This window comes from Lissotriton vulgaris, chromosome 7 (genome assembly GCF_964263255.1).
Source record: "Lissotriton vulgaris chromosome 7, aLisVul1.2, whole genome shotgun sequence".
In the NCBI taxonomy this organism is placed as follows: Eukaryota; Metazoa; Chordata; class Amphibia; order Caudata; family Salamandridae; genus Lissotriton; species Lissotriton vulgaris.
In genome coordinates this window covers 1,139,038,289-1,139,059,246 of record NC_141695.1, presented here as the reverse complement: position 1 = coordinate 1,139,059,246, position 20,958 = coordinate 1,139,038,289, and positions in this window count along the sequence as shown.

The window sequence follows — 20,958 nt, the reverse complement described above, 5'->3', positions numbered from 1 at the left end:
GGACTGCTGCAGCGGGCCCGCCGGGCATCTGGGGGCCGAAGGCTTGAGTTGTGGTTGTGATGTATGTTGGGGGCGGTTTAGGAGCGTGGAGGCCCCCGCGCCTGCTGGTGAGACTACGCACCACCTCTTGTGGGCTCCTGGTAGGCCACCATTGCCACTGTGTCCTCACCTCCAGTGTGGGACTGCCTGTGGGGGCGCCAGTGGATTACCTGAGTGACTCTGCGGGGTGCCCCTGTCATGGGCACCAATCTGGCCGAAGTCTCGTCGGTGATGGTGTGTCCCCACTTGGCCCTGGGCTACCTGGATGAATTAAAGAGGTGAGCTTCAAGACTGTTAGCCCCATCTTTGTCCTCAACGTGACTATCCTGTGGGTGCATGGTCCTTGCTTCCTGGCCCTACGGCGTTCCTGTTGCCGGCTCTGGCGGTCCGGCTGCCCTTGTTGATCGGCTGCCCATAAATGTATGAGGCCCTTGTGACTCTGCTTGTCCTGTGACTGGCGCTTGCGCTGGGGCTGGGGCTTGGGCCGGTTGGGTGCGTTGTCCGGCCGACTGCTGTGGCCATCTGTTGGTGCGCAGCGGGGTATAGTTGCAGTTGACGGAGTGGGACTGCTGTTGCGCACCGGGAGTTGCACGTTCGATGGCGTCCAGACCAGATGCAGATAAACCTCAGTCCAGATCCGCCAAGGGGGCTAAGCAGATCTAAACCAACGAGCTGGACCGCTACACGTTGCTCAGGGATTCTCTTCTAGACTCGAGGCGGATCCAGTCGACCGGGGGAGAATCTCTTCTAGCCCGCCCGCCAAGCCGAAGCTGATTGATGTGATGGTGGCGATTGAAGGTGTCAAGTCATCACTGGGTCAACAGATGGAGTCATTGAACAACAAACTGGATACAGACACTATTGAGGTCAATCTCATTCGGGCGGACCTCACCAAGGCAAGCGAAAAAGTCAAGTCCCTGGACATAAAGACCGCCAGCTTGATAGATGACGTGGCTCTGCTCCAGCAGGAGGTGCGGGACCTGAGGGCCTCTCATGACCTGACCGATTGGAAACTGGATTTCTACGAAGGAAGAGCACGACGCAACAACATACGAATTCTTGGTGTTCCCGAGAGGACCTGTTTGTCAAGGACATCATCCTTAATCATCTCAAGCCCAAGGGACTGGGTAACTTTTTCACGCTCAAGCTTGCACATAGAGTCCCGGGTGGGTGACCCTGGCCTGTGACGCCCCCTCGCCCGATGATTCAGAGGGTCTTGAACTTCAGGGACAGAGATGCTATCCTACAGGCTTCCCGTTCGGGGGGACCCCTGCGATATGAGAACGCTACCCTTTCCTTTTTCCCTGACTTCACGCAGACAGTCTAGAAACAGCACCAGAGTTTTCTCGCAGAAAAGAAAAAGCTCAGAGACAGAGGTTTGAAGTATTCAATGATGTTCCCGGCCCGGCTGAGGGTGGAGGTCGAGGGGAGGGCCTGTTTTTTTGACAATCCGGAGGTGGCGTCGGACTGTTTGGATAGTCGTCCCCTGAGCGGGCCGGAGGGCCAGGATCGTGGCGGCGGAGGTGGCTTTCGGGAGCATGAATGATGGAGACTGCAGAATTTATGGGACTTTTGAGAACTGTCAGTTTGTGGGGTCGACCCAAGTGTATCTCATTTGGTTTGAACCCATGAACAACGGGCTGTGGCGGATACGGGGAGCGGTCATGCTTCATGGGGCTGGGGGGGAGATGGGACACCGGCATTCCTCCTCCTCATTTCTACCTTTAGTTAGTCAGTAGTTAGTAAATGGGGTGACAGGCACACTGCCAGTTGGGGATGGGCGGAAGCCATGAGCATGGGTGCAGGGAGGGTGGGTGGGGGTTGGGTTTGGCGGAGATCCGGGTTCTTGAGACCTTGCTGTGTGTGGATATGTTTGGTTATTGTTTCATGTTTGTGACATCAGGAGATAATGTGGCAACACTTCCATGCCAGCTTAATGTCAAATGGTAAGAGGGGATTGGGGATCAAAGTGCTCAGTTGGAATGTAAACGGGTTGGGCGACAAAATCAAAAGGGGGATGGTTAGTCAGTTCATTAGACGTCACTCCCCGGACGTGGTGCTGTTGCAGGAGACGCACCTTATCGGGAATAGGTGTAGGGCCCTCCACAGGGGAGGTTACAAGCTGGCGGCACATGCGGGGTTCATGTCTGGGTGGAGGGGGGTCAGCATTTTGCTAAACAACTCCTTTCCCCTGACTATTCAAGCTACTTGGTCTGACCAGCGGGGTAGATATGTTGGCATCTCAGGTCAATGGGAAGGGAAAATTGCCACTTTTGTTTCCATCTATGTCCCACTGGTTATGCAGGTGGATACATTCCGAGATTTGGGCACAATTATTTTAACATTGCCTCTGGGCATCCTGGTTCTGGGAGGCGACTTTAATGCTGTGGTCGATGGGAAAAAGGATAGACACCCAGCCAGAACGCTGCGGCCGGTGCAGAGGTGGCTTCCTGATTACCTGGATACAACAGGCCTGGTTGATAGTTGGAGGCTGTATAACTTTGGCGGCATGCAGTATACGCATGTGTCGGCCGCACACCACAGTATGTCCAGGATAGACTATATTTTAGTCCCGGCCGCCCAGGTGTGTGCGGTCCGAGAGGTGCAGCACCTTGGGAGGGGCATCTCAGACCATTCACTGGTATGCTTACAGCTGGTTTTTGATTAGGTCCCGGCTGGCAAGATTGCCCCCATCAACCCTTAGCATTTAAGAGATCCCGCCGTAAAGAAAGATATAGTCAAGGCCATGGATAGGTATTTCCAGGACAACCAGGGCACGGTGGATTCGGCGCAGACCATGTGAGAGGCGTTCAAAACCGTGGTCAGGGGAGAGGTTCTATCCCTGATAGTGCAGAAAAAGAGGGAGCGACAGGCAGAATTGGTAAAGGCGGAGGAGGGAGTACTAACTATAGACAAGGACGTATCCGAGGCAGTTACCCCTGAAGGTCTCCACTGTCTTAGGTTACGTCAGGACGAGTTTGGGAGCCTCACAAAGGAGAGGGCAAGGGCACAGTCTGGTGAGACCCAGAGTAAGATATATGAGCTTGGAGATAAGGCAGGAAAGTTAATTAGGTGGCTGGGGAGGAGAGAGTGGGCCTTGTGGTTGGTACCTGAATTGCAGGGAGATGACTCTGATATGATCACTGATCCACAGGCCATTGCCGACAGGTTTGCGGACTATTACAGGGAGGTATACCGTTCGGGGTGGGTGTACACAGAGGAAGACAACAGGGGAATGATTAGAGACATTTAACTGCCCATACTCTCAGTTGACGAGCGTAAATATCTGGATTCCCCACTCACGAATGACGAGGTAGCGCATGCTATCAGAGGAGTGCGCTCTGGCAAGGCTTCGGGACCGAATGCTATTTCTGTTGAGCTCTTCAAGTTGAGCTCCAACAGACTTGCTCCATTCCTTCGCTCTATGTTTAACTAAAGTAGAGAAAAGGGACAGCTCCCGTATGACCAACGTATTGCCAACATAGTGGTCATCCACAAGGAGGGTAAACCCAGAGCATGCTGTACGTCGTATAGGCCTATCTTGCTTTTAAACGTCGAACCTAAGGTCCTGGCGAAACTGCTTGCCACGAGATTGACCAAGGTTATCACCACCTTGGTGCACCCGGACCAGTCAGGCTTTATGCCGTGCCTGAACACTGCCCTTATTCTGCGCCGACTTCATGGGGTCTTGGGCCGGGCCACAACAATTCAGAAACTGGCCGTGCTAGTGTCACTAGATGCCACTTTGGCATTTGACAGAGTTGAATGGCCTTACCTTTTTGCGGTTCTGGAGAAGTTTAGCTTTGGACCAGATTTTATTGACTGGGTGTGCCTTTTGTACTCTGCTCCATTGGCCCGGGTAGTAGTGAACAATCGCAAGTCCCCCGATTTTTCCTTGGGCAGGGGGACCAGACAGGGATGCCCCCTCTCCACTCCTATTCGCTCTGGGCTTGGAGCCATTTGCGGCGTGGGTCCGACAGGACAATTCAATACTTGGGATGAGATGGACTTTGGAGTGGGAGGATAAAATCTCACTCAGCGCTGATGATATCCTGCTTTACCTCACCAACCCGAAGTGGTCTTTGAGCTGTTTTTTGGATGTGTTGGCTATTTTCGGAAGGTACTTGGGCTTTGCCATTAATTGGTCTAAGTCGGTTCTCTTCGCCCTTACAGGGGACCCACCAGACGTTGCTAACGCTTGCCCGATACATGTCACCCCAGAGGGCTTTAAGTACCTTGGTATCTATATCACCCCCGATCCTAGGCTCCGCTATGCCAAGAACCTGTCTCCCCCACTGGCGCGATTTAGAAATGATGTGTCGCGTTGGAAGGCATGCCCACTCTCCCTTTTAGGGAGGGCGGTACTCTTTAAAATGTTGGCCTTGCCCCGGTTCCTGTATGCATGGCAGAATGCAATGGACCCCGTCCTGGCGTCCTATTTCAAGGAAATAGAGTCCCTTCAAAGGCATTTGCTTTGGGATGGTAAGCCCCGCATTGCGTTTCTTAAGCGTACGCTCCCCTGGTATGACGGGGGCATAGGCCTGCCAGACCTCAAGAAATATTACTGGGCCTCATAGTTGGCGGCAGTAAACCATGGGATATATAGAGCCCCAAAGACCCAGGCTACGCCATGGACCGGTGGCTAATGCCAGGAGGCGACTACTCTAGAGCGTTCTATGCTGGACCCCGCAGATTTCTCCTCACAGGACCTACGGCACATGCCGTCCAGGTATGGCACGCGGCTAACAGGCAACTTAAGTGGGAAGGGAAGCTCACACTCACCACTCCACAATGGAGTTTGGAGAAGCTGGGCCGCCTGTGGAAGTCAAAAGGCTTTGACAAGTGGAACCTCATTGGTATCACAAACATACCGGACATTTGGGGGAGGGCATGATACATTAATTTGCTTCCCTTAAGCTACAATATCAACTGAGTGATGGTGAATATTTCCGTTATTTACAGGTGCGGCACGCACTGCTTGCACATATCCCCAGAGTCACCACGCTTCCCAAGGCCTCTCCCCTAGAATACAGAGTGTTAGATGGCCATCTTCCTGAGAAAGCTATCTCTTTGCTGTACAAGAAGCTCATTAACAATATGGAAGACCCGCTGGTAGTTCTTAGACGGCACTGGCAGGAGGATGGGCTGGAGCTAGATCATGAGGACTGGCAGGAGGCAGGGTCTTCCCCGAAGGTTGTGGCAATTTAAATGAGGCTCCGACTGGTGCAACTAAAGATCTTACCTAGGTCATACGTCACAGGGTCCCGACTGATCCATATGGGCCGCTCAGAGAATGGGGAATGCAGGAGGGGGTGTGGGGAACTGGGGACCTTTATGCACATCTTGTGGCATTATACGAGAGTACAGGAGTATTGGGGGAGGATCCACAGCACGTTGCGAACAGTCCTGGGTACGGAAATACAGTTGGAAGCCTGCAGGTGTATTCTGAATGTATGGGAACCAACCGACCTTAATTTGTATAAAAAGCAATGGGCAAAACTGGCATTCATGATTGCGAAGCGCAATATTGCGCAACTGTGGGGAGCTTGCCAGCCGCCTGTTGTGGAAAAGTGGAGGGAGGATTTGGACTGGTACATGTTCAGGGAAAGAACAGTTTACTCTACCAGGGGTTGTCTGGGAAAGTGGGATAAGATCTGGAAGGCATGGAATCACTATAGAGGGGATATCTGTACCCCCCCGACAGGTCCCGAGGAGACTGAAGAGCGCACGTCCCCCTGATCCATTCACTGTAATATCCACACAGTATACTGTAGGTATGGAATGTCTTTTACTGTCCGATACTATTCTGTACTGTGTCACCTGATGTCTTTTTGTTGCTTTTGTTTTAATAAAAAGGAAATAAAAAGAACATAACATAACATAACATTGGAGAGTGAGTGTCTATATGAATGGCTGAATCGGTGAGTACGGAGAGGTGTGAGTGCTTATATGGTTGCATGAATGGGTATGCAAGTGTTTGTGTGAGTGACTGTTTGAGAGTTTGTATGGGTGAGTGAGTGGCTGTGTTGAGAGGCTGATTGGGTGAGTAAGCGGGTGTGTGAGTGATTTAGTAGGTAAATAAGTGGTTGTGTGAATACTTGTATGGGTGAGTGAATTGTTGTGTGAGTGGCTGTATGAGTCAGTAAATGGGTATGTGAATGGCTGTATGGAGGAGTGAGTAGGTGTGTGAGTACTGGTGTAGGTCTGTGAATGGTAGTGTCAGTGGTTATGTGGGTGTGTGAGTGGGTGTACGAGAGACTGTATGGAGATTGAGTAGATGTGTGAGTGGTTCTGTGGATGATGTCATCAGTGATGTTATTTGAGATGTCATAAGCAGTGTATTGCAGGGGCATAAGTTATAGTTAGCTCAGGGAATGATATCTGCTGAATTTCGCTGGTTTTATATGAGTGAAATCTGAGCCTAAGTATAACATCCCTGTAACATTAGTTTTTTTCAGTGAATTTCAACGTTTTTTAAATTGTATTTGCTAACTATAACAACTCTGTAACCTTTGGGTTTTGAAGTGAATTTCTATATTTTTTTAACTAGTAGTCATGTTTGCAGAGTGGTGGACTAAGTGGGTGGGTGTTAGATTCCCACTGGCCCAAGCACTGCAGGAACGTAGCATGCACCAATCCCCTTTACTAGCCCCTAGGACCCCCACAGGTCAAACACTATGTGGGCACCAAGGGACCCGAAAAGAGGGTGGTAATGTTGAGGAGACACCAAGTCTTCCACCCTTGGCGACGAAAGGAAAACAGCTCCCTCCTGCTTTACGCTTCTGCACCACTCTGTATAAGGGGAGACAAAACAATCCCTTCATATATCACTGTTGACAGTAAAACCCCCAACCCTCAATGATCATGCCTTGGAAAACAGTCACCCCTCTTACCGCTTTAATGTGCAGGCTTTGCTTCGTAAAGAATAGGAGTGCAATTAATGTGCATAGCACTCCAGTGACTGCAATAGGGATAATGTAACTTGCAGGAAGGGGAGGACGCTGTTGTCGCAAAAGCCAAAAATAAACAACAAAAGAATAATGGCCAATGAGGGGAAAAAGTTCACCGCCTAAAAAAAACCCTTCGGTTCATCTCCCAGGAACAGAGGAGACAAAGTGTAGACTCGCACAGAGTCCAAAACAAACCCAGCGCAGCCTTCGCGGAGTGACCCGAAACGTCACTTCCGCTTAAAACGAAGTGGAGAGCAATACCAGCAAAGACGCGCTGGAACAGCCGGCGCTCCGTTGAACTCTGCGTTGCTTCCTCAATACGAGAGAAAATATCTCAAGGCAACGCGCGTGTGAGCGGGGGCCCCCGGACACACTGCAAAAAAGAATAAGAAGGCTGCAAACAAAAACGGGAATAAACAGGGCGGGAAGGGAACCCAGGAGAACCCACACACCTCTCTAACTAAACAAGGGTTGAAACGTTTAAACAGGGGAAAAATCGGCAAGCTTTCTCACGAGCCCGTGAGAAAGGAGGATGATCAAAGAACAACAAAAAAGGGGATTTCCAATCAGCAGGGAAGTACTCGATCCAGCAGCAAAACGACAGCCAACAACCAGGGAAGAAATCCAAACACTGGCAGATATCAAGCATCGAGCTAAAGGTAGGACCACCTTTTATCCTACTTCCCAGTCATGTGATCACAAGGCATGATCATAAGCAAGGGACTACCCGATTCCTAACAGTACCCCCCCCCAACGATCCTCCCCACAGGGCGGGGTTTCGAGGGGTGTTGTCTGTGGAACAATCTGACCAATCGTGGAGCATGCACCCCCCCGGCCGGTTCCCATGTCCTGTCCTCTTCAGTGTACCCTTTTCAGTCCACCAGGTATAAAAGGCGCCCCCTGACCCGCTTCGAATCCAGGATAGCCTGCACTTCAAATTCCTCCTGCCCATCCACCATAACAGGAGGTGGTGGTGGTATCGCCTGTGCAGAGGGCACGTAGGGTTTAAGCAAAGATGTATGAAACACGGGGTGTACTCTATATTCTGATGGTAAACTGAGCTTCATTGCCACGGGATTGATGACCTGTATAATGGGAAAAGGGCCCACGAATCTGGGCTGCAGTTTGCGAGGACCTTGTAACCTCAGGTTGCGTGAAGCCAGCCACACTTGGTCCCCTGTCTTATATGCTGGAGCATTGACACGATGCTTATCCGCCTGGACTTTCATCGCCGTCTTTGCTACTAGAAGACTATCCTTGGCCAACTTCCATATGTCTCTCAACCGCTCGCACACGTCATCGATGGCTGGCACGCGACCCGTGGGCTGTATAGCTACTGCTCTAGGATGATACCCAAAGGAACAGTAAAAGGGTGTCATGCCCAAGGCGGAATGCACACTGTTGTTATAAGCGAATTCCGCAATGGGCAGAGCCGTCACCCAATCACAGGACAAGGACACAATCAGACAACGTAGATATTGTTCCATCGTCTGATTGGTGCGCTCGGTCTGACCATCGGACTGAGGGTGGTAAGCCGAAGATAAACGTATCTCGGTTTTAAGCACTTGACACAACTCAGTCCAAAAATGTGATACAAACTGCGCCCCCCTGTCGGATACAACCACCTCTGGTAACCCATGTAAACGCACCACCGAAGACATAAACACCACCGCCATCTCCTTCGCAGTAGGGAGTTTAGGAAGCGGTATAAAGTGGGCCATTTTGGTAAATAAATCCACCACCACCAGAATGGTGGTGCAACCTGCTGCCAAGGGTAGATCTGTTACAAAATCCATACTTAACGTGTGCCATGGAAAAGGGGGTACCTCCAAAGGCTGTAAGAGACCCGATGGTTTACAATGCGAGGGCTTGCTGATCGCACACACAGAGCAAGCACCCACATATCCCTGAACATCCTTAGTCAATGACTCCCACCAAAACCACCTCATACATATGTCCTTAGTCTTCCTTATTCCTGGATGGGCTGCCAAGGCAGAGGAGTGACACCATTCCAGCACCTCCTCCCTTAACACCGGGGGTATAAACAACCTGTTTTCATGGTACAAAAGTCCGTCTTTCTTTGAGATCAGGGGTAGAGACAACCAAGGCGCCAGATCTACTTGGCTCAAACGTTCCTTCACGAGAGCAGGAAAGTCTTCCACAACCAGAGCCCCTATTATTCTTTCCTCGGCTATCATCGGCCTTCTCTCCTTCACGGAGCCATCTTCCTTTCCCACAACGTGTATTCGGGAAAGAGCATCAGATTTCACTTGTTGGGCTGCAGGCCTGTATGTTATGACGAAGTCGTATTCATTGAAGAATAAAACCCATCTCATCTGACGAGGAGTCAATGCCCTAGCAGAACGAAAGAATTCCAGGTTTTTATGGTCGGTGTAGATCGTAATCACATGTCTGGCCCCCCATAAATAATGGCACCATTCTTCAAACGCAAGTTTGACCGCCAGCAGCTCGCGTTCCGCCACAGTATAATTGCGTTCGGCTGGCAATAAGGTCTTAGAAAAGAACGCAATAGGGTGCATATGGCCTGTGGCCTCATCTCGCTGGGATAATACCCCACCCACGGCACACAAAGATGCGTCGGTCTCTACAAAATATGGCAGGGCAGGATCAGGATGCACCAATACCGGTGCAGTAACAAACTGTCTTAGCAACATACGAAAGGCATCCTGAGTCTCACTTGTCCAATCAAAAAGAACGCCCTTCCTCAAAAGGCGAGTCATTGGAGCCACAATGTCAGAAAAATGCATTATGAATCGCCGGTAGCAATTGGCGAAAGCTAGAAGCACCTGTATTTGCTTCACATTAGTTGGTACTGGCCAGGTCTCTATAGCCTGAATCTTTTTTGGGTCCATTCGGATGCCTGCTGCGGATATCACAAACCCTAAAAACTCCACCTCAGGAGTCCCAAACTGACACTTCTCCAACTTCGCGTATAAGTGATGGTCCTTTAAAGACTGCAATACCTGCGTCACATGTTTGGTATGATCGATCTCCTTCTCTGAGTATATAAGTATATCATCCAAATATACTATAACTGTCTGATCCAGATACTGGCCTAGGACTTCGTTAATAAAAAACTGAAACGCCGCCGGCGCATTGCACAGACCAAACGGCATAACCGTATATTCAAACAATCCGTACTTGGTCTTAAACGCCGTCTTCCACTCATCTCCTGGCCGAACCCTTATAAGATGGTAGGCGCCCCGCAAGTCTAACTTGGTGAACACCGTCGCCTTGCGGAGCTGATCCAGCAACACGGAGATGAGTGGAAGAGGGTACCGGTTTTTAACGGTGGCCGAGTTCAACGTTCGGTAGTCCACACATGCCCTCAAGGACCCCTCTTTCTTCGGGATGAAAAATATAGCCGATGACACTGGCGAGGATGAATGGCGAATATAACCCAAGAGCAACATTTCATCTATATAAGTTTTCAGATGGGCCTCCTCAGGCTCAGACAAAGCATAAACCCGACTGCATGGCAACGGGGCTCCTGGTATTAAATCAATCTTGCAGTCGTATGACCTATGCGGAGGAAGACCTTGAGCGCACACCTTGTCAAACACATCCTCATAAGATGAATACTGAGGAGGAACAACACTCTTTTCAATCATGGCACAAGACAAGGGGTTGATCTGTTCCGCTGCCACCACATAGCAATTCCTCAAGCAATGTACTGAGTCCAACGTAACCAATCTCTGTACCCAGTCAATCCTCGGGTTATGTTTTTGCAGCCACGGGACCCCCAACACCAATCCAAAAGAAGGGGCATCGATCAAATCAAAGACCACACTTTCCACGTGTCCGTTCTCACACAACAAACCAAGTGGAACGGTCTGTTTTGTAATACACCCTGATGTCAACTCGGTCTCATCTATCGCCCTTACTGGCTCAGGCTGTTCCTTCAGGTGACAAGGAACCATCAACTTTTCAGCCATTGAGATGTCTATAAAGTTTCCGGTGGCCCCGGAATCCAACAATACCGACACCGGAATGCGTGTCTGTGCTGGAATCAGCAAATGGGCGCTAATCACAAAATGCCTTGGAGCTTGATCCAAGGTCCCTACCACCTCATACTGCTCTATTCTATCAACACCTGAGCCTTGGTCCACATATATGCACGCTACCTTCTTGCCAAACCCTACCCCTGATGGTTTCACAGGGCAATCACGTGTGAAATGGCCCCCCTGTCCGCAGTAAAGACACAGATTTAGCTCTCTTCTTCTTTTCTTTTCCTCTGAAGTCAGGGGTCCCCGCACTCCACCTATTTCCATGGGTTCAGGTGCTGATCTACTCTCCCCAGTCGACTTCGCCTCTGGTTTCACATAACTACTACGGGGTGGCAGAAACCGGTTACGTTCTCCACGCCGTTCTGTCACCCGGTGATTCAGTTTTACTACTAAGTCGATAAATGCTGCACAATCCTCAGGCGGATCCACCACTTGCAACACTATATCTTTCAACTCCTCACAAAGCCCCTGATAAAACAGAGACGTTCTTTTCTCTGTTGGCCAATGCGTCTCGGCTACCAATCGATTAAAGTTGGCTATATAAGACAATAAGTCCTGCCTGCCCTGCCGCAGCTTCAACAGTTCAGCATCACTGGCCTGCATAAATGCATGTTTTGCAAACAGACCCCGCATTAAGTCCTTGAATGCCTGATAGTTATATAGCACACGGTCGTTGCTTTCTACCAGAGGAATTGCCCATTGAGCCGTGTTGCCAGCCAGGTATGACAGTATAAAAGCGATCTTAGCTGAGTCATCGGGGAAGGCATTAGTCCTGCACATAAAGTGCAGCTGACACTGGTTCATAAAAGTGCCAAACTTATCAGGATCTCCTGAAAATCTCTCAGGGGGGGGCCAAAGGAACTGCCACGGGAGTCGTCACTGTTACCGCTATGGGATTACTGCTACTAGCCGTACTTGCTCCTGCCCCGCCTGTATACTGAAATGTAGCTGGTTGTAAAACAGGGGCTGTTCCCCTGCTAGAGGCCTGTTCCCTTGCTCTAACGGCCACCAGTTCCTGTTTTAGCCCTACGTTCTCCTGCTGCAGCTCCTGCACCTGTGCCTGGAGAGTATGTACAGCTCCCATAATATCCTGCATAGTAGGACTACCCGTTCCCCCTCCCAGGGCATTCCCATCGTCATCCATGCTAGTCCGGGCAGTGCTATTATAACGTGGGCTTGATATTCTGTTAGATTCCCACTGGCCCAAGCACTGCAGGAACGTAACATGCACCAATCCCCTTTACTAGCTCCTAGGACCCCCACAGGTCAAACACTATGTGGGCACCAAGGGACCCGAAAAGAGGGTGGTAATGTTGAGGAGACACCAAGTCTTCCACCCTTGGCGACGAAAAGAAAACAGCTCCCTCCTGCTTTACGCTTCTGCACCACTCTGTATAAGGGGAGACAAAACAATCCCTTCATATATCACTGTTGACAGTAAAACCCCCAACCCTCAATGATCATGCCTTGGAAAACAGTCACCCCTCTTACCGCTTTAATGTGCAGGCTTTGCTTCGTAAAGAATAGGAGTGCAATTAATGTGCATAGCACTCCAGTGACTGCAATAGGGATAATGTAACTTGCAGGAAGGGGAGGACGCTGTTGTCGCAAAAGCCAAAAATAAACAACAAAAGAATAATGGCCAATGAGGGGAAAAAGGTCACCGCCTAAAAAAAACCCTTCGGTTCATCTCCCAGGAACAGAGGAGACAAAGTGTAGACTCGCACAGAGTCCAAAACAAACCCAGCGCAGCCTTCGCGGAGTGACCCGAAACGTCACTTCCGCTTAAAACGAAGTGGAGAGCAATACCAGCAAAGACGCGCTGGAACAGCCGGTGCTCCGTTGAACTCCGCGTTGCTTCCTCAATACGAGAGAAAATATCTCAAGGCAACGCGCGTGTGAGCAGGGGCCCCCGGACACACTGCAAAAAAGAATAAGAAGGCTGCAAACAAAAACGGGAATAAGCAGGGCGGGAAGGGAACCCAGGAGAACCCACACACCTCTCTAACTAAACAAGGGTTGAAAGGTTTAAACAGGGGAAAAATCGGCAAGCTTTCTCACGAGCCAATGAGAAAGGAGGATGATCAAAGAACAACAAAAAAGGGGATTTCCAATCAGCAGGGAAGTACTCGATCCAGCAGCAAAACGACAGCCAACAACCAGGGAAGAAATCCAAACACTGGCAGATATCAAGCATCGAGCTAAAGGTAGGACCACCTTTTATCCTACTTCCCAGTCATGTGATCACAAGGCATGATCATAAACAAGGGACTACCCGATTCCTAACAGTGGGCCTCCGACCAGCTCTCAGGAATCCTGCTGTGACAGACTTATTGGAGGTAACATGAGGGCTTCTGGGCCTTCAAGAGCCCTCAGCATTCAGGGCGTCATCCCTTCAACCAGCAGTGCCCCAGCAGACGCATTTGCAGAGTGGTGGTGAAAGGAGGAGTGGCCTCCAAAGTTCTCTCAGCTTTTACACTCTGTGGGACTTACTGGATTTAACAGGAGGGTCCTCAGCATCCAAGGACACTTCATCCCCCCACCAGCAGTGTGTTGCAGAGTGGAGGAAAAAGGGGGCATGGCCCTCAAACACCTCCCAGGAAGTGCAATTGCAGAGTGATGCAGAAAGGGGGGCAGGACCTCCGGCATCCTGCCGATAGCTATTTAAAAAATATATATATTTTAAGGGAAAGTGGTCCTGTGACCCCCCTTCCCTGGTTTATTTTGATCCTTGGGAACCCATCCCCCAGTGCTATATATATATATATATATATATATATATATATATATATATATATATATATATATATATATATATATATACATATGATCAAGGCTCGGGGAAGCCGAAATGTTATGATGGCGACACTGCTGAAAATAAATTAATCTGCACAAGAAGGAATTGGTCCATGTCCATACTTGTTGGGAGAAGGAGGCGAGAAACAAGCCTCGGCTCACCTGCGGAATCTTGGATATTTATATACATTTATATATATAAAACCTCTGTTGCTTCTGGCTTCGTTGCACAGACTGAGACGGACCACCAGATTTGTGCGTTAAAAATATTTTATTGCTTGCGGCGGTCCTGACGCGGTTCTGCTCGATGTGAGCCTTGATCACATGACACGGAGGTAAGCTTTTTTCCTATTTTTAAAGTGACAGTGTATAGGAAAACATCACATGTGGTATCATTGTCATACTAGACATAGAAGACATATTCCCCAAACATGAGGGGTTCAGTCAATTCTCCCACAATTACAACTAAGTCTACTTAATAAATGTAGTAAATTACATAAAAACATTATAAAATACATCAGTGTAAACCAGAGTAATCTGTACATGTATATTTGTAATGCTATTTTGTAAGATATACTTGTAGTGAATTATCTTAAGTTAATACATAATTTATTTTTATAAGCTTTTTATAAGCTATAGCTGTAGCTAAGTTCCTTTAGTTCCTATTGTTAGGGAGGCTATTTTGTTATGCTTGTCTACATTATTGATGATTACCCACTATGTGTTAGTGCTCTATTGGTGCATAATAGTAATTGTATATACAGTGATAAAAGTGCTGGTGCATTTAAGTGTGTTGCTCAATTACTAATTTTAACAAGAGGGGGGAGAGAGAGAGAGTCAGTGGATTCAGTCTCCCGAGTCATATACATAAACAAAGTGGAATCCACTCAAGTGATAGTGATCCCTAGAGTGATGGGGAACACACAGTGTTGTTAAAATGCCCCTCACACACCAACAGGCCCCTTGGTGTCATGCTTCATCATCGGGGCCTTCGCACCCCTCTTCAGGACAAGGGTGAAAAGCACTTATCCTCGCCTTACTCACATGTAAGATGTAAAAGTGAAGCATAAAAATTACCACAATGTGTAATGTTCCTCACTATGTTTTTTATGTAAGTGAGTGTCGTTGCGCCCAGTTGGCGTAAGAACTTTAAGTTCTCAAATACAGGACTTCATGAGCCTTTAAACGTATATTGGGGAATCCTTCCTTTCTAATCAGAAACGGTTACAGCAACAGCTAATCGCCTGCCTTCCCTCAACGCGGCTCCGATGAAGTGCCGCGTTGAGGGAAGGCAGGCGATTCCCCAATATACGTTTGTTTTGGACTCTGTGCGAGTCTACACTTTGTCTCCTCTGTTCCAAGGGTGGAAGACTTGGTGTCTCCTCAACATTACCACCCTCTTTTCGGGTCCCTTGGTGCCCACATAGTGTTTGACCTGTGGGGGTCCTAGGAGCTAGTAAAGGGGATTGGTGCATGTTACGTTCCTGCAGTGCTTGGGCCAGTGGGAATCTAACAGAATATCAAGCCCACGTTATAATAGCACTGCCCGGACTAGCATGGATGACGATGGGAATGCCCTGGGAGGGGGAACGGGTAGTCCTACTATGCAGGATATTATGGGAGCTGTACATACTCTCCCTTGTCCTGAAGAAGGGGGCTTTGACCTCCGAAACATGTTGACTTTTAACACAGTGGTTTGATACCCTAACACGTATCTTTTTGAAACCACGCCTTGCACTTTTAATTTTAACAATACCAGCCGGGGATTTAATAAAGTTTTTTCTTCCCACGTGCCAGGTATTTTTTATCCACTTTTTCACCTCACCTCACTCACATCTTGGTATATAACACACACCCCCACACATAGTTCACTTCAAGTGCTCCTGCGTATTCGCGAGTCGTAGCACGCCGCATCCCGTAGAGGGGTGCGAAGGCCCCGATGATGAAGCATGACACCAAGGGGCCTGTTGGTGTGTGAGGGGCATTTTAACAACTCTTGCTCAATTACTAGTCAGACTTTCTTCATCTGTATGAAGTGCATAATGCTAATCGGAAAGCGTATTGCAAAGTATATTGATTTCTCTTAATCTGGTGGTACTGTATCCCATGATTCGGGGATTAGTCATAGTGAAATACTCATTAGTTACTGACCAAAAAGTCACAGGAGCATTGTGTTTAATATGGTGGCTCTCGGGGATATTCCTAATCTATATATGGTTCATGTGCAAATAAGCGATTAATTAGATACATAGATATATAAATATAAATAAATAAATAATAAATAAATACCTAAGTAGGCAAATAAATACATATATATAAATATCATCATTATTCACACTCATAATCCTATACCTATATATGTATAAATAGATAAAACATAATTAAATACATTTCATCATACAGGGTAGGTAAAAATCCATAAAAAAATACATGTATAAATACTTAAATATAAATGGTATATAAACATGTATCACCTTATGTGATTAGGTAAAGCTCTAAAACCTGGATGTTAATAAATTAGGGAATCCCTTTGATCTAATAGTCTCATTTGCCTCTATTAATATACTGCTCCGGATTTTATTTTCTAATTGTAATTTCATATAGACAGATTCAATGGTGTTATCAATCTTAATATGCAGTCCTGTATATTAAAAAGATACCTTTCTCAGTACTATTCCCCAGAATTTAATTATCATTTACCGCTCTTCATTGATGTTATTTGGCATTATCTAAAGTTGAATCTTTCAAGGCAAACTTAAAATGGGGCACAGATAGTTAGCCAACTATTATGTTTGTTCCCAATGACCTTATAGACAAGTATATAAATCCTCAGAAATATTGAGCCCATTGGGATGTTTGGTATCAAGCTCAATTATGTAACCATCCAACAATCTCAGGGCACTCTCTCTATCCCCACTACGTCTACTAGGTACTATGTAGTATATATATATATACTAGCAGCCCGCCCCAGCGTTGCCTGGGGCAGAAGGGGGCTGGGGGCAGCATTTCAGGCTTGCGTGCACTCCCGCCCCGGCCCCCGCCCACCACAACATTGTCTGTGTCCCGGACAATGTCATGGCGGGCGGGGGCCGGGGCGGGAGTGCACGCAAGCCTGAAATGCTGCCCCCAGACCCTGAGCCTTACCGCAGTTGTTCCGGCCCAACCTCCCGCACCGGCTCCCTCCCGTCCCGTGTCCCAGAGCCTTACCTGAGCCGGCGCTCCTCCCCGAGCTCCTCACTTCACCGCCGCTCCTCCTCGCCAGCCTGAAATGCTGCCCCCAGACCCTGAGCCTTACCGCAGTTGTTCCGGACCAACCTCCCGCACCGGCTCCCTCCCGTCCCATGTCCCAGAGCCTTACCTGAGCCGCCGCTCCTCCCCGAGCTCCTCACCTCACCGCCGCTCCTTCTCGTCATCACGTACTTTGCGGTCAGCGCTACGTCGTGGCCGTCAGCGTCTTTCAGGGCACTACTTTTGTTTTAAGTTATATTTTTAAATTTACGTTTTTTAAAAATGTTCTAAAGCCTATGTCCATCTGCGCACCCTGAGGATTACAACAATGTATTGGGTGTGTGGATTGGCGCTGTGGTTCCCGAGTGTACCTTGCCAAAAGGTTTGTGTTCGCTCTTTATAATAGTAGTATAGATATATATATATATATATATATATATATATATATATATATATATATATATATATATATATATATATATATATATATATATATGGAACATTTAAAGACAATTTGCAGTAAGGACAAATTTGAAATAGAAATGGCAAAACTTGACGAAAAACTGGATATTATTGAAAAGGAGATAAAAGAAAAGAAGCAAACGAAATTCCTCAGAGATCATGTGGACTACGAGAAAGGGCAAGTCCTCACTTTCTCAAAAAAGTACGATCACCTCCGCGCCCAAACAGCAATCCAAACTCCAGTAAGAAGGCCAACTAAACCTGTGACGGAGGCAACCGATTGGGCTAGTAATGTACAAGATGATGAAGCAGAGGATACGGAAAACCTGACAGTAGACACAAATGCAGGTTTTCTGAGCGCAAAAGATCAAATTTTAAAAGAATTTTCATTAATGGCAAAAGGAAGATTAGAAGCCCAGAACAAGACAAATACAGGTGGTACCAGAGGACGAGGAAGAGGAGGCAAAGGAGGAAACAAGCAGAACGTAATGACAGCTGCCGTATCAAGCCCAGTGGGATCAACAACAAGGGGCCAGAGAAAACAAAAATGAATGACATGAAAACGGTGGTCAACCTTTCCAACAGGATCCTTAATGAAGATGAAATTGAGGTACTGTCCTATGGGTTATCTTTTTGTCCTTCTGCTAATTTCAACTACACTCAAAGTAGAATAGATCTCTTTCAGTTTACTAGAAAACTAAGACAAAAAAAATGGTTTGCCACTAGAATGAACCAAGAGTCTGGCAGTAATGTACCATGTCCGAGTACACTCGAGATAGGCGATGCAGAAATGCTACAAGTGCTGCATGATCTGGGGGGGGGGACCCTGAAGTAATAGAAAATCCCACCCTCAACTTGATAAATGAAAACATCAGGTTGGACCTTAACAGTAACAGTGGGTTCAAACCTAAATCTATTTTCTTACCGATGATCACTAATGATGCCATTGATGTTTTCGAAAAAGGAGTGGTGAACGAATTTAAAGAAATGGCCAAGAAAAATGAACGGGGTAGAAGTAACCTCACTAAAGTACAAAGACTAGCAATTGACATTTAAGCAATGATACCAATATTGTAATTAAAAAATCCGACAAGGGTGGTAATAATGTTATATTATCACGTGAAATGTATATTGATGAAGGTCTAAAACAACTCAATGATGTGGAAAAATATGAGAAAAGTACTAGAAAAATATATGATTGTGAAAATAGCAAATATCAAGAACAACTTATGGAATGGAAAAATAGGGGACTAATTGAGTCAGATGAGTTTAATTTTTTTAAATGTAAATTCCCAAAATTACCGGCACTTTATCTGCTGCCTAAACTGCACAAGAACACTACAAACCCCCCTGGCAGGCCCATTGTTTCATCTAGAAATAGCTGCCTGGAGAATATATCCCGGTATGTAGATTATTTTTTGCAGACTCTAGTGCAAAATCTCCCGGCCTACCTTAAAGACTCAGGTGACTTTTTGCAAAAAATTGCAAACATTGAACTTAATGCAGACTGTTTACTCATGACCCTGGATGTGAACAGCCTTTATACCAACATTCCACATGAACAGGGTATTAAGGCTTGTAGGCACTTTCTGAGCATCAGATCAGTCTCCTATTTGTTCCATAAGGAAATGCTACTGGATATTTTAGCCTCACTAGCACGTTGTGTTTTTTAAATCTGTAATTGACTGTCACTTGAATTTACTCTGAAGCGCTCGCTTGCTGATGACACCTGACCGCCCAGCAGATCCATTGCTGTAGCGGAGAGGGTTGCCACAGCAACGCCGCCCTCGGCCACAGGACACGCCCATCGGCGCTGACCACGCCCACAAGCCAGTCCTTAAATTGATTCGCGCTGCGTACTAGCGCTGTTTCACAGACTCTCTCCTGAGGCGGAAGCCGGGAGATTTTAGCCTCACTAGCATGTTGTGTTTTTTAAATCTGTAATTGACTGTCACTTGAATTTACTCTGAAGCGCTCGCTTGCTGATTACACCTGACCGCCCAGCAGATCCATTGCTGTAGCGGAGAGGGTTGCCACAGCAACGCCGCCCTCGGCACAGGACACGCCCATCGGCGCTCACCACGCCCTCTACTCTTATCCAATCCAATACTATTTACATGCACAGGAACCGGAAGCGCAGCGGACGAGCGCAGCGGGCGCGACGATTGCGCCCCGAAGGCGCGCATAAGGCAAGCTCGTTTGCGCTCGTCCGCGCCCAGGCCGGGCCTAGGGCCACCCCCCCTGCTCTGCCTGGTCCGCGGCCCATCACCAACTCTTCTCTGCTATCCTACTCCTCCGCAGAACTCCTGAGTTATAAACCATACGCCGAGAAAGCCCCTCCCATACCCCTCCTTAACTACAACTCTTGCATCGGACCGCTTAAATGTCCCACATGCACGGAGACGCCGTCTACAGACACCACTACCCCCCCACCCACAGTGTCTGCAGCCCTAATAAACGTCCGTTCCTTACCTAAACACAAAATTGAAATCGCCGAGTTCATTGACTCCCATGATCTGGATATATTATTTATTACCGAGACATGGGGAGACGAATCCTCTGGACCTGACTTCAGAGACGCCATGCCTAACAACTATTGTGTAAGCAAGCTAGATAGACCCTTAAGAAAAGGCGGAGGAATAGCAATTATACACCAAGATCACCTAAAACTAACAACATCAGAAATAACTCTTCCTGAGTGCGAGGCTCTCCTTTTCGCCATTCGCATCTCCAGTAAAACTACCTTTAGAGGTTTGCTAATCTACCGCCCCCCAGGATCCAGATCAAAATTTCTCTCAAACTTAGACAAAATCATCGAGATGTCTATTGGATCCCAACACTTCACCGTTTTAGGTGACTTCAATTTTCATCTTGAATCTCATGAAGACCCTGATACAGGAACATTACTCGGTGACTTGGAGACAGTAGGCCTCCTGCAAATTGTCAAATCACCCACCCACTTAGCAGGGCACACCCTAGACGGCCTATTTACCAACAACAGAGACATCACAATCACTAAGGTCATCCCTCTAATATGGACAGACCATTCTGCAGTATGCTTTTCAGTTCCCATTAATCCTTGTCCACCCTCCCAGACAACTTCTGGATCAACGAAATTCAGAGACTGGAAGAACATTAATCTCAACCAGCTCACTCAGATCATACATGACAGCCCTCCGCTAAACAATCAGGACCCTGTAGCTGCTTCAGCTACCTACCTGGAGAATCTGAACGCAGCCTGTAACAAACTAGCCCCCACAAAAACCTCTCACAGGAACAGAAAGCTTCCATTCGCCCCCTGGTTCTCCGAATCCCTCAGATTACAGCGCCAATATTGCAGAAACTTAGAAAGGCAGTGGCGCCAACATTATAATAACCCATACAAGATTAGCTATAAAAACGCCCTCTATACTTACAAAAAACTGATTACATCCGAGAAAACCACCTACTACACC